Raw genomic sequence first — 19,763 nt, 5'->3', positions numbered from 1 at the left:
TTTCTGCCTTTTATTTTTAATCCTGCCTATCCACAAAGAGCCTGAAATGAGAATATGGAAGAGCGGGACCACTGCCAGCAGACTTCCTGCGCTCCGAGCTTGGAGCATATGTTTAAGCTCTTAATACAATACAGAAAGACAAGTTCTTGAATGTAAGCAGTCAGGACTAGCTTCATGCACAAGTTCAGCACAAGTGTCTAGACTATGAGCAAACTGCCACCAGATATAAATCTGGGGATTTATAGTACAGACGCTTGACAAGTATAGATTTAACTGCCCAAATTCCAGCACTGCCTGTTTTGGTAAGCGCTCAATGCATCAGCTTCAAGAACACAGGTGGCAGCATGTGCCGTTTGAGAAGGGTAAATCCCTCACATATGCTAGAGTCAGCCCAGTGCGTCCATAGCTAAATGGGTAACAGTTAACACAACAAGATTACTCTGCATATACTATTACTCTTTAACTGAAGCTTTAACCTGCCAGAGAGGAGACTGAGATGAACTCTGAGGCAGAAGCTCTTCCCTGTGAGGGTGCTGAGGCGCTGGCACAGACTTTTCCCAGAGAAGCTGTGGCTGCCCCATCCCTGGCAGTGTTCAAGGCCAGGTTGGACACAGGGGCTTGGAGCAACCTGCTCTAGTGGAAAGTGTCCCTGCCCGTGGCAGGACTTTGGGGCTGGATGAGCTTTAAGGTCCCTTCAAACGCAAACCATTCTGTGATCCTATGATTCTATGAAAACCAACCTAAACCACTCACATAAAACACAGCACTGTAAAGACAGACTCATTTCTTTGAAGATTCTTACAGTGGCTCTGTTTCCTGCTAATGATAAACAGCTAAATAAACATTTGTCATGTGATATAACCTTTCTTTAAAGATGATTTTATCCAAACTTGGAGAGATTTTTCACTTGCCTCCATTATGAAGATGCATAATCTGCATCCTTGATCTTCAGCGTTCACGCTAGAGTGAAAAACCTGGACTACACACAAAAGCATCGCACACACAGAGCAGCAAACACAGTCTGCCGCGGTGCCTCGGCTGCTCTTCTGCCTGCAAACCTGTTTGGCTGTGAGGACAAATGCAACCCAAGAGTTTGAAGTTAATCATAATAGATTTCTTGAATGCAAATTTTAATTGTAACCATGACACATAAGAGAATACAGGGTACACAGTTCCATCAGGTATGGAAAAGTAATGGATTGGGTTTACATGAATGCAGAAATGTCTTACAAAAAAGTAACTAAGGCAACTATTTCAAATGCAGCGCCCTCATATCCATCTAACTTAAAATCTATCTGACTTAAACTATATTTCTGAGTAGAAACAGCTTGGTAAACAGATTAAACCACCATATTCAGGGGCTTACTACATAACTTTAATTCACTTTAAGAATTTGTACATGTATTGAATCCCAGCCTGGTTTGGGTTGGAAGGGACCTGAAGATCATCCAGTCCCAACCCCCTGCCACGGGCAGGGACACCTTCCACTAGTGCAGGTTGCTCCAAGCCCCCGTGTCCAACCTGGCCTTGAACACTGCCAGGGATGGGGTATTCACAACTTCCTTGGGCAACTTCAATGCTTATCTCCATTCCTGAAGAGCAAAACTACAGCAACCCAACATGGAAAATGCAGTGCAAGGACTATGAATGCATTCAGTAGACTTAGGCTGGATTTGTTAGATAGTCTTATGAACCTTTACAAGAGGCAGAAGCAGTAAAAGAGTCCACAGGTAAGAATCTGATGCAAAGCCGATCTACTTTATGAGGACCCTGCAGTTACAGCTGTGCCAGGGGGTGAGAAAATAAGATACTGGCAAAGGCCCCTAGCAGAGAGACAGAGTATGATGACATACGAGTGACTAAATCTCCTACCCACATAACTTAAGAACAACAAAAACCCTCTTTGAAAACGTGCCTGTGTCCATGGATGAGTTCTGCCCACACTGATACACGGCATTTCCAGGTTCTGAGCAAGTCTGCAGAAAGAACCCAGCTCTGAAAAAAGTCCCAAGTTCACAATTCCCTCTGAATGTCCCTTGCTCTGGGTGCATGCATGCATTGAGGTATTTTAGTTTTCATTGTGGATGTTTTGCACAGCTTTGCTCTGTTCCTCCTTCCCTGTATTTATACTATTCACCATTCCTTTTATTCAGAATCAACTCCTGACAAATAAATTTCTTCATATTTTAAGTTTCCAATTTCTGAAGATCCTTTTAAATCCAATTTATTCTTCCTACCTCTGCAACCCCTCGAGAGCTGCTGTCACCCACAGGTTTTACTAGTACACTCTCAATTCCATCATGCAGGTTACTAAGCAACTTGCTAACCAGCTTGGCACCCGCTTTACAGCAGTTCTGATCACACTACATCTAACTTCCCAGCCAGAAGTACCTTAGAGCACCACATTAGAAGTGCTTCTAAAAGCAATATAGGGAATTTTTCACCTAGTTGCAAAGTTTTCTAGCTGTTTTTCAGCAGGTAGCAGCAATTTGTTCGAGACCAGTCAGTCATCTGGACTAGTTTTGAACAAATTAGACAAGCCAAAGGATTGAGATCTTTCAATTCCCGTTCAGCCAAGTTGAAATCAAATCAATAGACCACTCCATTATTCACTTTTTTAAAGTAATTCCTCAGTTTCAACCTGGCATGTACTGAGTTGAGGCTTACATAAAACAAAAAAAGCCAACTTTTCCTAGCTCCTAGAAGGTGGTCTAGCAGGCATCGCAGCCCATATTGCCCTGACTTCCTCCCCTCACACTTGTGTTCACATGCCAGCACCCAAAACCTCAGCGCAGACCCCCAGCACTGAAAATACATCTCAAGTTGGCAAAAATAAATACTTGCATCTCTTTCTCTCTGGAAACGTACACTGATTTAGAACTACACCATTTGGCCTGTGATCACAACTTGTAACTGGCAAGAACTCCCACTGTTATTACTTTTTGGGATCACTACTACCCACATGGTGCCAGATGGTGTATTGCACCTCTGCTGAGGAGGTGTAGGAGCACTGCCTGCTGTCAGCATGGCCTTCTCTTTACTTTATTCAAATCAAGACATAGATAATATTACCACTCTGAAGGGAAAGCGGGTGGGCATATGTAGCTCCATTACAGCTGAGGCCTTCAAAGAACAATATTCCTTTCTTTAATGGAGCCTGCTACACTAAAGCCCCACTCCTGAAGACAAGCAAGGGATGTCTTGACACATGCCCAAGCATTAACCAAAGGCTGGTGCCAATGGAAAGCTGCTCACGAAGATTTTCAAGCAAACACTAATGTCCTAACTGTTGAAGCTGAGTATCTCATACTAGTAACTGTGAAAACAGCACAAAACTAATTTGGGGGTCCTCTAATTAAATCTTACATTGAAAATTAAACAGGAAAGAACTAATTAGGATGAGAAAGCCCCCCATAAATTAGTAAATGGGAGATTTCTTCCATAAAATATAAATATCTATTAAACCAAGATTGTTTTATAAATGCAAAAGTTGCTAGGAAAGATAAAGCATTACACCCCAACATAACCAACCACAGAAAGCAAGAGATTACTTCTGCATCTAACAACAGATCTGCATTCTGTTACTATCTTGTATCAAGATACAGCTATAATACACAGAAATAAGTGCCCAAACCCCACATAATTTTTGCAAATATCCTTTAAAATAAAGTCACATGTAGAACAAGGTGGCCTGCAAGCATGGGACAAGCCAGCAAAATCCACAAGCACTTAGGTGGATCATTCAAATCACTACATCCACTTACATCCTCCACAGGCTCAGGTTAACAACTCTCCTACATTTTGACACACATACTTCTTCTGGCTCTCTCTCCTACCATCATGTATTTCTAAAACCTATCCTCATGCCATTTACTTTGGTTTTCTCTCTCTCAGACCCTTCCACAGTCTATTCCATGAGATCTCTGAAGACAGAAAGTTGTTTACCTGTTTGTCCACTAATCTCCCTTTTCCTGAAGACTTTCTCTGCGGCCACTTCCACGAACCACCCTGCCTAAGCCTATCCCAATTATCCACTCAGCGACTGACCCCTTATGCTCACAGACACACACTAACCACTGAGAAGAGACCCACAGCATGGAACTAAAACCCTGCATGGTGTTAAGGGGGCCAACAGAAAGAGGAGTGGACACAAGCGGCTTAGGCCTGAAAGGACATAACTATTTTTGACCACCTTCAAGTTACAAGCACCAGGCTGCCATGCCCCTACAGACTCCCTATGTACCACTGACCTACACAATGTGTAGACTCTCCCACTGACATCTCTCAGCATTAAAAACACATACCTCATTTCTACAAACACACTGTGTACCTTTATCTTCCAGTTACTAGGCATCTTCAAACCGTTATATGGAACACTAACAGCACCTTATTATCAAAAACAGTTTCTCAATGAGAATAATCCCACAGGACAAAATGGGATGCAAGGCAGAAAGGAAAATCATTTGTTATTAGACAGGTAAATAAAAGGACCAACAGGAAAATAAGCACACTGTTCACTGCACTCTAATTGCATATTGTTCCTTTACTTTCTAGTACTACTTCTTCATCAAGAATATTAACTGTATGGGATCACAACCCATGAAGAGAATCCGGAATCAACCAGGTTGGAAAAGACCTTTAAGATCATCAGGTCCAACTTTCCCCACCACTAACCATGGCACTGAGGGCCTCATCTACATGATGTGTGAACACTTCCAGGGCCAGTGACTCCAGCACTGCCCTGGGCAGCCTTGTTCCAATGCCTGAGCACCCTTTGGGGGAGGAATTGTTCCTCAGCTCCAGCTAAACCTGCCCTGGGGCAGCTATGAGGCCGTTTCCTCTTGTCCCATCCCTTGTTCTTGGGAGCAGAGACCAGGCCCCCTCCTGGCTCCATCCTCCTGTCAGGCAGTTGCAGAGAGCGATCAGGTCCCCCTGAGCCTTCTCTTCTCCAGACTAAACCCCCCCAGGTCCCTCAGCCGTTCCTCATAACACCTGTGCTCCAGGCCCTGCACCAGCTCCGGGGCCCTTCTCTGGCCCCACTGCAGCACCTCAACGTCTCTTGTAGTGAGGGGCCAGAACTGAACACGGATTCGAGGTGCAGCCTCACCAGTGCCCAGTGCAGGGGGTACTACACACTAAGAGCCTCATCTACATGGTTTCTGAACACTTCCAGGGATGGTGATTCCACCACTGCCTTGGTTGTTACTAAAATTTCTTTCTTTTTGAGTAGGGAAAAGCTACTCCGAAGGCCTCTCATTTCTTTTTTTCAGCTTCTAAGGACTTGGATTGGACAAGTAGCTTCCTAAAGCTACTTCTAGATTCAAAGATCTAGAGTAAACATCCAGTAGCATTACAGAAATCATTCAGAAAGCACAGAGACCTTTCTCATTTAGTTGCTTTGTAGTCATATTAGGAAGGGAAATGCAAGACACAAAGTCTGACAAGTTCTTACCATCAAGAACCCATCCGTTTGTTCCCTCAGTCCACATCCTGATCATTTTTACAACTACAGATTAGGAATTCCCAAACTGTGCTGTCCATATCTATCACCATAACGTGACCACAGAACTCTGCCTGGGTAAGTAAATCTCTCTCATGAATCTACGATTTCATTGGAAATAGTAATACTTCACAAAGCCAGAGAGCAGCAGCCCACTGAAAAGGCTAAGCCTGACATAAGACCCCATAAATACAGCTTACCAATATTTAAGCCAACAGTTAGAACACTGGCCACAGGATCTGGCTCAATCAGCTTCATACTCTGCAACTCAAGGGTGGAAATTCACCTGCAAGGAACTTCAGACACCATCATGGTGACTGGCAGTGAGCAGAAGAGACCATCGATGTCTCTAGGTTAAGGACACTTTCAAGTGTTATCAGTTAATGCTTTATAGCAATGGGAATCAATACACAGCTGCTTTCTGGAACCACAAACATAAATATTCCCAGTCCCATTCTGAAGCAAATTCATTTTACATTGTCTTTCATTTTGATATGTTTTCATATGCACTGATGGTCTCTTTCACGTGCGTTCATCGAGTTCCTCATCCAAACTAAGAAGGAAATGCAAATTTTTCAGCCAGCCAGCTGAAAAGAACACATAAAAATGGAGGAATCATTCACACACATCCACAAGCCTCACTCCTTAAGGCAACTAAAAAATATACACCAACAGCAATGATGTTTCCTAGTGAAAACAAAAAGCATTTTCCTTAAATAATCTGAATACAGACAAAGAGCAGCAATCTGACGAAAACATTATTCTACCTGCCCTGGCAACCATACAGGCATGAAGGGAAAAATGAAAGAAACACCCCAAAATATGCAAGAGTAACTAAGCAAACAGGAAAGACCGCCCTATCAAAAATACAAATTAACCATCTCTCTTCTCACCTAATTACTAACAAATTCCCAGTGTGACTTGTATTGTAAATAAGAATCCATGTATCCAAAATACTTCCTTCATTAATGAGATCAGTATAAATCTCAAATTTGAGATCCCTGCAATTCAACCATAATTAGCAATTAAAGCTGATGTAAGTAAAATGAGACTATAGAATATTCACCAGGAAAGCAAGGGACTCGGCGTAAAGCCACAGATTTACCCTATTCATTGTTATTTGGGAATTCTACCTCAACTGCTGTGCCAAGCTATTCCATATTTTAATCTTAACCCCTTGTAGGTTAGGGCAGAAGCTGCAGTTCAACTACTCAGCTGAATTTCATGAGCAATGTATTTCTACCAAGCTCCAGGTTTTAAGTAAAACACAATGGAAATGGAATCTCTGAAAAGCTAAGTCCTCTATTTCAGCAGCAAAACCAGAAGATATGGAAAAGAGGATGTAAAGACAAATAACTCATCACAACAACCACATCTCTGCTGTTGTACATGCAACCTACCTAAAAGAAATGATCACAGGCTTTCCAGATTTAAAAACCTAAGAGAAGGAAGAAAGCTCGTCTCCATCTTCCCAAGCGCTGGAAAAGGACTGGATAATGGAAGACACACATTTGCTATTTTGCATATACTTACAGCTCAGCCCAGGAACAAACACGGCTTTGAGCTTCCCCTGCTTTGATCGGCATAAGGAGGTCAGGAACACTAATCAGATGATTTCTCAAGAAGTTGTGTGAAATGGGGCCACATGAATGGAACTGCTTGTGGTAAAAGAAAGGACATTCATACACACCAGGATGGCCACTTGGACATACACCACTCACTTTATTCCTTCTCATGAAATACAAGCGAACAACTAATGAGCAACCAGTTGCTCCGAGATGTCAAAATTATGAGTATGAAAGATCTCTAAGAACAAATCCCCAGCCAAGAGAAAAAATTCACAGCAACTCCAGCCTTCATACCACAGAGCTATCCGTCTGCTCTGGAAGATACTCCTCCAGTCACCAATATGTTCCTTTCATAAAGGACAAATAACAAACAAATACTGGTAATAGCTGAAATGTCAACATGCCCGATTCATCACTCTCCTCATCAGTTATGCTGGTTGAGAGAGAACACCACTCTCGCAGATTACTTCCCTCCCCATTAGCTCATACAACATCATTCCTCATCAGCACAAGGGCCCCAGCTCAAGAAGGCAGCAGCATGTGGAGACTTGCCTGCATAGGAATAGTAACATGAACTCACCAGGATTCTTCATGTTCCTCAAGTATCTACATGTGCCTTTGCCAAATTGGCTCTTAAGGATTACTACTTCAGGTTTCTTGTTTGGTAAAGCTAAATAATTCTCAGCTTTACAAAGCAACAGGGCTGGTGGGAGGGAAAGGGGAAAAAGGAAAAAGCCACTTTCCACATTTTAAATTCCAAACAAGCAGCATTTTTCGTAAATAAGCCCTTCCCTCAGAGCAAGAAAAAGCTTTACCAAGAAAATTATAAACGTGACTGAGGAAGCAAAACTTAGACCAAGGTTTGCTTTATGCAGAATACATACAAACCCAACTATTACTATGGTATTTTTTAGATAACATGAGTAAGTGATGCTTCCTTTGAAACCAAACACATGTCATGCAAACACAACACAAAAACAAATTGGAGTCAAACAAGTGTATTACACTTTTTCTTGCATCATTACTAATTTATGTTCTCTTCAAGAGTATTTTTCAAGATGGAGTTTCTCACACCACAGTATAAATCCACTTATTTGACACAGTTTGGAAAGGCAAGTAATAAAGGCTGCCCAGGAAGAAACCAACTCTACATTTATGCCAAGATTTCTCTTCCTGAAGATCTGAAACACCAACGGTTCATTACCCCAGCACCAAACCATACAGCATTTTAATTCCAATTCCAGTAAAGTAACTCCTGCTCTCCCATCTAAATCCCATAGCCAACTCCGCCGTAGGACAACAAGCTAAATTCCTGTCCAATTTGCCCATCATCTTCATCAGGAAACTAGATCCTTTCATCACAGGCCACTTCAGTAGAACCTCAACAAACCCCATCAGACGGGACAGCTCCATGACAGGGAATTTCGAGACTGGGCTCTATATTCCCAGTTTCTCCCTTCTTAATACAAATATGCAAAACAAGCCACTATCTTCTGTAATGAATGTAGAGTTTGTATTTAAAGTAATTACTTTTTAAGTGAACGTAAAACTAACAACTGCATTTTAGCCCCATAAAATAATGGGACTGGAATAATTCTTAGTAACACAACCAGAATTTGTTTTGTAAAGCTCATAAAACCCAGCTGGCAATTAAACCAGAGACGGATGATCTGCTTCACTCCACCACTGCAAATATTTGCAGATGCAGTGAGCTTTAAACACCAATTTATCTCCAGTGAATGTAACAGGCATTCAACAGGCAACTCTCTACCTTGAAGTTAAAATGAACATAGAACCATAGAACCAATCGGGTTGGAAAAGACCTTTAAGATCAAGTCCAACTGCTCCCTAGCACTGCCAAGGCCACCACTAACCCATGGCGCTGAGGCCTCGGCTACACGGTGTGTGAACACTTGCAGGGACGGTGACTCCAGCCCTGCCCTGGGCAGCCTGTTCCAATGCCTGAGCACCCTTTGGGGAAGGAATTGTTCCTAATATCCAACCTAAACCTTCCCTGGGGCAGCTCGAGGCCATTACCTCATGTTATTCCAAGAGGAAGACTTCAAATTCCAAGAGTCAAAAACAACCCACAGGCTCAGGTCTGCTACACCGAAGACTATGGTAATCTCCCATGGACCTTGCCAGGAACATCACCAGCTCCTGTACCACCACACAGCTTTTGCATGTTCAACAGATGCTGAAAAATGTTCCTGGAGGTTGGCACATATTTATTACATTGAAAGCAAAGTGCAAGACAACCTGAAATTTCCAACCACAAGGATTAAAACTAGCAGCACAAGACCATGAGTATTCTTTGTGTGGCGCTAAAACAGAACAGCCACTCACTGCACATCAAAAGGTACCATTTTAAGGCTTCATGCAAGTACTCGAGACATGAGTTTACAACTGACATCAGCCAAAGAGCTCAGGGCTGCCACGACAGACAGATCCAGCTACTCTGTTCTACTCCTGCATCCTCCTCCCATCACCCTCACGTTCAACAGGTCAAGTTCCTTTTATTGATCCAGCTAGAAACGAACTCTGCAAAAATAAACAGCTTTCATTCATCCAACAATGCTCAACGTTTCACTTGCTACAAGAGAGAGTTCCAACACTATGAGGGTGGGAGGGGAGGGACAGGACGTCACTGACTTTGCACCAATTCTTTAAAGCAGCTTAACCTCTTCAAGAAACTACCCTCAGAGCCATTTGCTTGTCTGGATGTCAAAGGCAACCATCTTGCCATATCATTCTGCTCTGAAGAAAATTCACACTCAAAAATTAAAGAAAAAGGATCAATGTGTGTACTCACAGCTTTATACATCAAAAAAGACATGAAAATGGGATTTTTTAATTTTAAAGCAAAAGATTTTGTTTTAATATTTCACAACACAGAATTACAGGTGCTACAGCCTCTCAGCTCTTCAGCAGTCTCACCACCTCTAAAAAAGTTGATCTTAGATAAAACATAAGGAGGAACATAATCCTTTTTTTTTTGTGAGAAAAACCATGCACAAATTTAGAAGGTTGCAAGCTATTTTGTTCTTTTTACATACCAAGGGGTTGATTTAGACTTTTCTAGCTGCCTTTTTACTGTTTTCCTTTTGCTACCTAATAAAGGTAAGCTATACCATTACCAGTTTTAACAAGCATCCTGAAATTTACACAGAATCTTACATTTTCTTTAATGAAACTTAAATGTGTCATAGGCAAGCCAAAGGCAGCCTTGCAGACAGGAAAAAATTCTATATATATATATTCTGGAAATACATATATAAGCCAAAGATTGCAGAACTCAGTGTACAGAGTGAGTACACCGAGTTCTGCAAGCTTTCTGCAGATCTGCATAATACTGAATGTGATGCACATTTGGGCCTTACACAGTTTGCATTTCTGGCCATTAATATTAATAAATGTGAATGTACAAGCAGGAAGTGGGGCATGTTTGTCTGCAGAGTTGCATTAAAAACTTAATCTCTTAAAAATTCATTGCACATAACAGGTATGCGCATGGATTTCTCCACATCAACATATGCATCGCTTGTGTTCTAAAGGTCTAACTGAAAGTAAATCTCGTGTACGTAACCTGAAACGTGAAGAGGTTATCTGTCAGGTTCCTCAGGAGATACATTTTTGTTCAGAATACGTATTTCAATTGAAAAAACACAAGTGCACAGAGGATTGTGGGAAAACCAATGGGAAAGACAGACAGCAATTGCCACAACACAATCAATATTGATAAGGAGTTTATTTTAAAAAATGGTATTAGTCACTCAGTTACACTGAGCATGGAACCAGTAATTCACATGGTAATTACAAGTCTAAATCTCCAGGCGAGTACACTTCAACATTCCATGACCACAGTCTAGATCTAAACAAGATCCTAACACTCCACTCAGGTGGAACCAGTGGTAAACTTGGAGTACATACAGTCATTTGCATTTATGATGCACTTAGCAAGAGTTACTACAAAAAAGAACAACAACTCTAAGGAGTCTGTTTTTTAGAAGCCCCAGAGCCACAATGGCCACAGACCTCAAAGGGTTTAAGATCTCTCTGCCTAAGCACTACCACCTTTTCCACACACACCCCCCCAACAGACTGTACACAAAGCCAAAAAATGGGATTTTGATTATGGCAAGTTGCAATATATTGTATTTGCATAATTCAACTGCACATTCATCATCCATTTGTGGCTGAACATATCTTTTACACAAATATCCATGGTCTAGGGTGTCTCCCACCACTCCAGCAAGAAAGCCTCACGTGACTGTCACTAGCAAATTCCCTTCAGCATGCTTTCACCAAAATGCACTCATTTCACCAGCTGCTTTTCCTTTTTTCTAACTCACACCTTAGGAATGGATGTTTTCAGTTGCAGGTTTGCTGTTTAAGTTTTGAGGATTAAATAAGAAAACCAGACAACACCCAACCTTTAGCATTTGAAGATATCCAAGATCCAACCTGAGCAATGCTGCAAGCAGGGTTTCATGGCTGTGGTGTTGTTCCCTACGGCCGTATTTCTTCTTGTTCTTCTCCCAATTCAACATTAATTTGCCTCATTCAGTACATTGTAGCTATGCCATACTCCCCAGAAGCACTAATTATTAAAACTTTCCAGGTATTTCATTTTCCTTATGCTGTTTTCCTGTTATTTTGCTATTGTACCTGTACAAAAGCCTAAAACCCACATGGATGCATCATTCCCTAGAGCAGCTTACTGCCCAACATCTGCTCCTTAACTTCCCAACGCAAACAGGGATGAGAATCCCTCTTTTCCCTGCAAAACACATAACTGAGAGGCTGTCTGCCTCATCATCTCTCATTTCTCTTTTACATTTTAGCCCCCAACAACCAACCCACGCCTGTAACAGAAAGACACCGTGTGTCATTAGACTCCACGCTCCTTACTCACCCTTTGGGAGGAAGGAGAGGGAGAACGTTTAACCCTTGTCTGCCTGCAGCGCGGGGTGGGTTTGGCCTCACGTGTGCGCTACCTGCAGCACAGCCCTGTAAATACGGGGCCATTCTGCGAGGAAAACGCCTTCTTACAGCCCCCCTCAGCCCGTAAAGGGCCGGAATCCTGCAGCACGAAACGTTCTGCACTTACCTTGCAAGGCTGCGTGCCGCTCGCTTAAAAATAAGGGATTTCTAATGGAAAAGATGGCATTTGGGGCACGCTACCTGCACCGCTCGCACCGACCCCGCCTGCACGGCCGGCACCCCCGGGTAACGAAGGAAGAACGAGCCCACCGAGAACCCGGCGCCCTCCCGGCCCCCGCCCGTGTGCGGCACCGCTGCGGGGGGGGAAGCAGGGGCGTGGCGGCGGGGGGGTCTCGCCGCGATTCCCACCCAGAACCGCGACCCGCCGGCCGCGTCCCTTCCCCGACATGTCGCCGGGCGTCGCCACCTCACGACCCCATCCGTCCGTCCCCCCCACCCCATCTGTCGCCGCGGGGGGTGGCGGGGAGACACAGACACCGCACGAACACACGGACCCCCGCGGCCTCCGGCCCTTACCTGTCGCGACAGGGCTCCCGGCGGCCCGCGCCCCCTCACAGCCGCAGCGCGCGGGGCGCTTCCCTCTCACCACATCGCCGCGGCGAGCGCGCAGCCGAAGGAGAGGGGCGGGGAACGGCGGCGAGGAGCGGGGTGCGGGGGGGGTGTGGAGAGGCGACCGGTCTCACCCCTCCTCAAGCGGCGCCGGCCGCGCTGCTCCCCTTTCACCGCCCAGCTACCTCAGCGCCTCCCTCCGCGCCCGCCCGGCGCGGCCTGCCCGGGCCCCAGTGCCTCAGCCCCCCGCTCGCCTCAGGAGCGCGCCGCCGCCGCCTCACGGAGGGAGGAGAGCGGGCGGGGCGGGAGCGGCGGGAAGGAGGAGGACGAGGAGAAGGAGGAGGGGAAGCGGCCGGCGGGCGCGCGCGCACGGCCCCGAGCTCACTCCTTCCCCCGCTCCGCGCGCGGAGGTGAGGCGCCCGAGAAAGGGGCGGAGCTGATTGGTTATTCATGAGTGGCGGTGGGCGTGGCTATGCAAAACAGGCGCCCCCTCTGCGCCGGGGCGCAACCTGCGCGGGGTGGGGTTGGATTGGGTTGGGTTGGGGGGAGAACAGGGACATGGCGCTACTCGTCCTCCGCGCGTACCTGCCGCGGCCGCACCGTGACCGCCGCCTCCATGAACGCCGGTGCGGAGCGAGCTGGAGGTGCCGGAGGGGCGAGCGGGAGGAACCTCACCGGGCGGGGCCCCGGGGGGGAGAAGGCGGGGTCCGGCTGCGAGGGGGCCGCGCTGTGGCGGTGCGAGCGCCTCCTGTAAGGGGCGGACGTGGCGGCGGCGGCGGCGGCGCGGGCTGTGCTCTGAGGGAGCCGCCCCGTGAGGGGGAGCGGCGGCGCCGCGGCCCCCGCGGTGAGGGAGGGACGGCTGCGGAGCGATCGGTGCTGCGGGAAGGGGCTGATGAGGAGCGGCTCTGCGGAACGGGCCGCAAGTGGCTCCGGTATCTGGCAGCGCCGCCAGCAGGGCCGAGGCGTTAACACCGGCTCCAGGTCCCTGCAGGTACCGCTCGAACGGGCCCGGGCCGGGCGAGGGATGTTTTGGCGTTGAGAGGTGACGGGAACGTGGTCACCGGCCCCGGTCCTTCCCGTGCGGGCACGTCCCTGCCGCGAAAACATCGCACTGCCTTTGCTGCCTGCTTTGTTCAAAGCAGATGGGATCATGGAATGGTTTGGGTTGGAAAGGACCTTAAGATCATCCAGTTCCATCCGCCTTCCACTGGAGCAGGTTGCTCCAAGCCCCTGTGTCCAACCTGGCCTTGAACACTGCCAGGGATGGGGCAGCCACAGCTTCTCTGGGCACCCTGTGCCAGCGCCTCAGCACCCTCACAGGAAACAACTTCTGCCTTGTATCTAACCTGAACTTCCCCTGTTTCAGTTTGAACCCATCACCCCTTGTCCTATCGCTACAGCCCCTGATGAAGAGTCCCTCTCCACCATCCATTATGCAGATAAGACATTTCTGCAAATAATACCTGAAAACCAGAATGTTTTACTTCTCCTCCCCTACAAGAGGTCAGACACAGCTGAAGACCAGGTGCAAAAGGAACACACAGGAAGAGAAAAGCTGTATTACCTGTTAAAGCTATTAGAAACATTTATTTAAATTACCTAAATGGCTTAAGACATACATTGCAATCCAGTCAGTGTATCAGCGTTGCTTAGTTGTCCACTCTGAATGAAATACAATAATGACAAATTTGGTTTTCTCATCAAACTAACAATCAACGTTATTTTTGCACAAAATAGCACGTGGTAAACACAACTTCTGATTTTATCGGTTTATTTCCCTTTAAGATAGTAGTTGCTGGAATAAACTGATTATTTTGTTGACTAAGATACAATAAATGATTTTGCTGTTATTTTAGTCAGCAATGTAATCAGTTTATTCCAGTAAAAAACATTCCCTTTAACTAATGAAAAGGATCTCCCCTCCCTTGGATGGATTAAACCTCTGGCCCCAGAAGGGTGAAGAGCTTCACATCACATCTGCCCCCAGTGCCAAACTAATGACCAAAGAAATGAAGCAACAGGGTAATCTTCAGCTGGGAGTCAAGGAAATGACTTGTGCAGACAATAAACTGCAATAGAAAGAATCCTACTTGGGAAGTGTTAATAAAAACGGGGGGTAGCTCTGGGTTGGGTTTCGTGTGTGTTTGTTCACAGAGCTGATAAACAAGACGCCAAGTTTCTGGAATTGGGGCGAGTGAATGTATCACCTGTCATCTGTATGATGATTCTATATGATGTTATTCTCTATGATGTCATCTATATGATGATCACATGTATTCTATAGTGAATATATCACTACATCGTCTCTATCACCCGTTGCTTCAGTCCTTGGGTTTTGCTTTCATAGGAGAGTGGCATCGCATAAAACAGCGCAAGAAGCAACTTAAAAAAGAACACCAGCACAGGAGGGAAATTTTCCAGAACTATTTCCATCTAAATCTGTAGCCTCCTTCCTGCCTCTTCCATTACTTCCAGCAGAAGGGCTTTCTGTAATTGCTTATCTTCTGCTGCCCTTTAGTCTTCTTAAACCACATGTACTGGAGGGGAACACATAGCCAGAATAAATTCTCATTTTTCCTTCAGCAACTTATTAGCATAGCAAATCACTGACTGTGCACGGCGACAGTACCAGGAGGAATAATAGTTCCACCTACGAGAAAATATTCTCAGAACTGATGTCAACTGCTTTATATACGTACCCATATCATTCGTAAGCAAACAGATTTCAAGACATGGGTTTGTCAAAGAGAGGGAGGATCTGAAGTTTCCAGTACATAGCTGAGAAGTCAGAAGGAATGAGACAACAGCAGAAGACCAGCTTCCACACGGGAAGAGCAGCCATGATGTGTAAATATTTAGGGACTCGTGTCCAGTCCCAACGCCGTGTTAGTCTCATGGACAATGCCAGAGCTGGGTCTGCTGAAGTCCCTGAGGCAGAGGAGAGGATTAAACAGAAGCATCCCTGCTCTCCTCCAATGGCAGCCTCCCCTGCGCTGTGCAAGGAGCCTGATCCTGCTGGAACACTCTGAAAATCCCTTCTGGGACACACAGGCACACTTAGTTCCTGGATCCTGGCTGTCCAAGCTCGGTGTAAACAAGCACCAAACTGCCCAGACCTAAAGGCTGGGTTGGTCTGTGCCTACACAGAAGCACAACTGCAGGTACTTGAAGTATATCAACACAAATCACCTACAGCATTTAGAGCCTTCAGAGATCAGCCAAGGTGCGAGGGGGGAGTTTTGAGGATCACTGTTCCTGACTTTGGTCCAGAAATCACATTGAAGTTCCATTTGGTCCCATCCACACCTTATTACATCTAGCCTCTTAGCACTCGAACATCTCTTTGGTGAACTAGGGAGCCAAAAAATCCACAGAAACCCTCAATCAACTCTTTGTGTTTTGTGTGGTTGTACTGCAAGCTGACGCAAAGTTTGCACAACAGCAGAGAAAAAACTTGGCTGCAATAAACAAGATGTTGTCTCTTAAACAGCCAGAATCCCTACAGGAAGCCATAAAACGCTCGGTCTTTGTAATCCTATGTACCATCAGATCCTCTCCTAGATGGATTCTACTAAGTGTGACCATATAAAAAATAGATGTTGCTTACACTATTTGTTATCTAAGAAATAGATGCCCAAGGATAAAATATTCTAATATAATCCTGTAAATGTGAGATACTAATTTTCTTCACACTTCAGGAGGCTGAAAGAACACCGGGTCTGCCATCTCTTCAGTAACTAATGAAAGGCACATCTATTTGTGGAGCCTGGGGAGATTTGAAATAGGTTTGGGTTTTTTTGCAGAAGGAAAGGGCAATTTCTGGTTTGCTGGCTGTTTAATTTTAGTTTTTGCAATTTTTGGCAAGAGGACCTTGAGGTGTGGACAACAGGCTCTGGTTTGTCTAAATAAACGTGTGCTCTGTGCCCCTTCTTCTCCCAACAGAGCTGCATTTCAAGGCCCTTCATCTAAGCAACAGCTGAAGTTGCTAACAGAGAGGAAAAAAGAGTAACAGGATAAGTAAGAATACCTTTCTTTTCCTGCAGACACCTGTTTTGGAGTGAGATGAGCAGCATGAAAGGAGCTGCATTTTTGCATCTCGGAAGACCCAGGTTCTAGTTCTTTCAATAACAGAAGCCAACAGAGGCAAAACTTGCTGCTTGCAGAGCCCAGTTTCCTCAGAAATACACATAACCAAGCCCCACACCTCCCTTCAACGCTGAGAAAAAGAACGTTAAAGGCTGCATAGAAACAAAGAGCTGGCGACACGCCGCAGGATATCAAACCGACATCAAATGGCCCTGCCCATACCAGGAAGCAGCTCGAGTCAGTCACATTTCCCTCCTGCAGCAGATGGAAGCACAGAAAAAAGAGCCATGGTGTTAGATGCAGTTAAAAGGTGTTTGGCCAAGCGAGGTTGCACCAGAAGGCGGTCCCAATGGGAGATTCCTGACTTTCAGAGGGATCTAACTGTGATCAGAGACCCTTCATGGAAGGTCTTGCCCACTGTCCTCAATTTTCAGTGAGAACATCAGTGCAACAAATGACCCTGTGAAAGAAGGGGGTTGTACAAGATGTCAGAGCACTGGTTTGAGAACAATGAGCAAGAAGTGCTTTTAGGTGGGACGATCATGTCCCCTGTCTAGCCAGTGTTCCCTCCTGCCCTAAACCTTCTGAACTGCTGCCTGATGCTCTTGTGTTCTCTTCTTCAGATCAGGTAGCTGAGCACAAGTCCTTCGTGCACCAACCACATGCACATGCCCCCATTCAGAACTCTGTTTAACAGAAAACACCCATTATTGCCCTTACCCAAAATCCAGCATCAACACAGTATTATAGGAGGCAACGTTGCATCAGAGCCAGGTTGGACACAGGGGCTTGGAGCAACCTGCTCTAGTGGAAGGTATCCCTGCCCATGGCAGGGGATTGGAACTGGATGAGCTTTAAGATCCGTTCCAACCCAAACCAGTCCGGGATTTTGTGATTCTATGATTCCAAAAGAACACTGTGCGTCAAACTGTAATTGCAATTTTGGAAGAGAAGACGTATTTATGCAGCTCCTAATTAAGCAACAATACCAATCTCACCGTTTTCCTCTCAAGAGGCACTACAGCAGCTTTCGTGATTGCATGGGATGGAGATAACATCTCAACTGACATAACGCACCTCTGGCTCACTAGGAAGCACCCATCAGCCTTGTAAACAGAGAAGAACCTTCATGATTGTCCCTTCTGCTCTGTTAATGTGACCCAGTTATCACATTCCTCATAGACAAAGATTCAGAGTTTGCACATACACTGGACCAAACCAAAATACCAGCTTTTGGTGATTCCCCATCCACTTATGCCTGAGCTTCTCTCAGTTTTTTAGGAGGTCCTGAGATGGCTCTTGCAGGCCAGGGGTGACAATCAGCCTGACGTGCACTGGGGGCAGGAAAACCTTCCCACCACTTCCTACAGCCCTGGCACAGCTCTTCATGGGCTGTGTTCAGCAGCTACTGAAACAGTTTGGGATTACATGTGATGTTTATCATCCTAATAAAGACAAAGCTGCACTGAGAACAGCTGAAAACGGCATTTCCAGTTTGTCTGCATCCATTAATTAAAATTCCAGTACATTATCCTCTGTAATTGACGTTCCAGCATTCTGGAAGGACACTATATATGGACTGGTACTTCGCAGGGGTGGTCTCAGGACACAGGCAGAACAAGACTCGTTGGCAGACCAACCAGTAGAGCTGGAAAACTTAGAAAATCTTTTCAGGTTTGCTTTGGTTGGTTGGGATTTTTTAAACTTTTGCTACTTCTACAGACAATGTTTGTTGTTAAAGGGGTTGTGCCCCAAAAAACTTCCCTCACCGTCTTGATTACTCTAATCAGAAGACATTACTTCTACTAGTAAATCTTTCCAAAACTGGTGCCAGAAAAAGACATTGTTTCTGTGTTATTTACTGCCTGTCCTCTTATCCCTGAAAGAAAGAGCAAACTAGCACGTTAGAATCACAGAATCAACCAAGTTGGAAAAGACCTTTAAGATCATCAAGCCCAACTGTTACCCCAGCACTGCCAAGGCCACCACTAACCCATGTCAAATAATTGTTCACTAAACCATGATCAGCCTAAGTGAAAAGACAACAACCACCTTCACATCTGTGTAAGGTCAGTAGGAGACACCAGGAACCATTTGTTCTCCGTGACTGCAGTGAAGAGGACAAGGGCTTCAAGTGCAGCAAGGATGATCCTGATTGGAAATTAGGACTAATTTCTAATTGCAAGGATGGTTAAGCATTGCCATAGACTGTGTGTAAAGATGATGCAGCCATCCATGGAGACCTGGAAGAACAGCAAGCATTTGTCAGAAATAAGATGGATACAGTTGGGCCTGATTTTGGGCACTGGGGTGACGACTTGTGGAGTTGATGTAAACCAAGTACGTCCTTTTGCTCATGCATCAAGACTCCACAGAAACAACCTGAAGCAGACCCCTGTGATATGGAAGAGAGCATTGATCACCTTCACCATTAGTCTTGGGAAATCTTCACAAAGCTATCACTAAAGCAGTGATAACTTTTTTACAAGCCAACAAAAGTACATCTACGTAAAGTAAAACTGTCACAAGTTTGATAAGTTGATTTAATATACTGTGTTTTAAAGAGTGCAGGTTTAGTCTTAGTCATTTTTATGAAAGGGAAAAGCTTTGGTTCACTCAATTTGTTTCTGTCAAATACACTAACTCTTAGCAGCGATGGAATAAATGATATTTAGTGAAACTGCTAAAATAGTCCCATGTGTTGCATTAGCCCCTCACAGTGCTAAAAGAACGTCAAATGTTTTTCCAGCAGAGCATATCTCCTGTGCAGCCTGGGCAAGAAATCAGTATTGATAGTTTTACTGTTTGCCTACACCAAAATCCAAAGCACTGCATGAGAGCACTGCCCTGAGCAGAGATTTTGTCAACTGAACAGCAGCACTGATGAAGGGGAAACAGCACAGGAACTTCTGCTGGACATCACAGCACCAAAATACTTCCTGCCTTCCCTGAATCCCTGTATTTCAGTTTACGGTACTGAACACATTGGTATCAGCCGGGGGTTCTCCCACCATGTTCAGCAAAGTCCCAACACTTTTAGTGGCTGCTTTAGATGG

General features: G+C 45.3%; 1 protein-coding gene across 8 annotated transcripts in view; it reads right to left on the bottom strand.

Moving 5' to 3' along the window:
* TANC2 (tetratricopeptide repeat, ankyrin repeat and coiled-coil containing 2) overlaps window positions 1-12,988 on the bottom strand; it is a 239,415-nt gene extending 226,427 nt beyond the window's left edge. For 6 of the 8 annotated variants that reach the window (XM_030508827.1, XM_030508829.1, XM_030508832.1 and 3 more), the window contains exon 1: window positions 12,589-12,916. The gene's annotated coding sequence lies outside the window, so the exon portion shown is untranslated. Of the gene's footprint in view, window positions 1-12,178; window positions 12,205-12,588 lie in introns of those variants that run through there. The other 2 variants (XM_030508833.1, XM_030508828.1) reach the window with 2 other exon arrangements.
* Between the last annotated feature and the right edge of the window lie 6,775 nt (window positions 12,989-19,763).

Source organism: Strigops habroptila, chromosome 19 (assembly GCF_004027225.2).
Source record: "Strigops habroptila isolate Jane chromosome 19, bStrHab1.2.pri, whole genome shotgun sequence".
NCBI classification, from domain to species: Eukaryota; Metazoa; Chordata; class Aves; order Psittaciformes; family Psittacidae; genus Strigops; species Strigops habroptila.
This window is presented reverse-complemented; position numbering and strand designations above follow the sequence as displayed.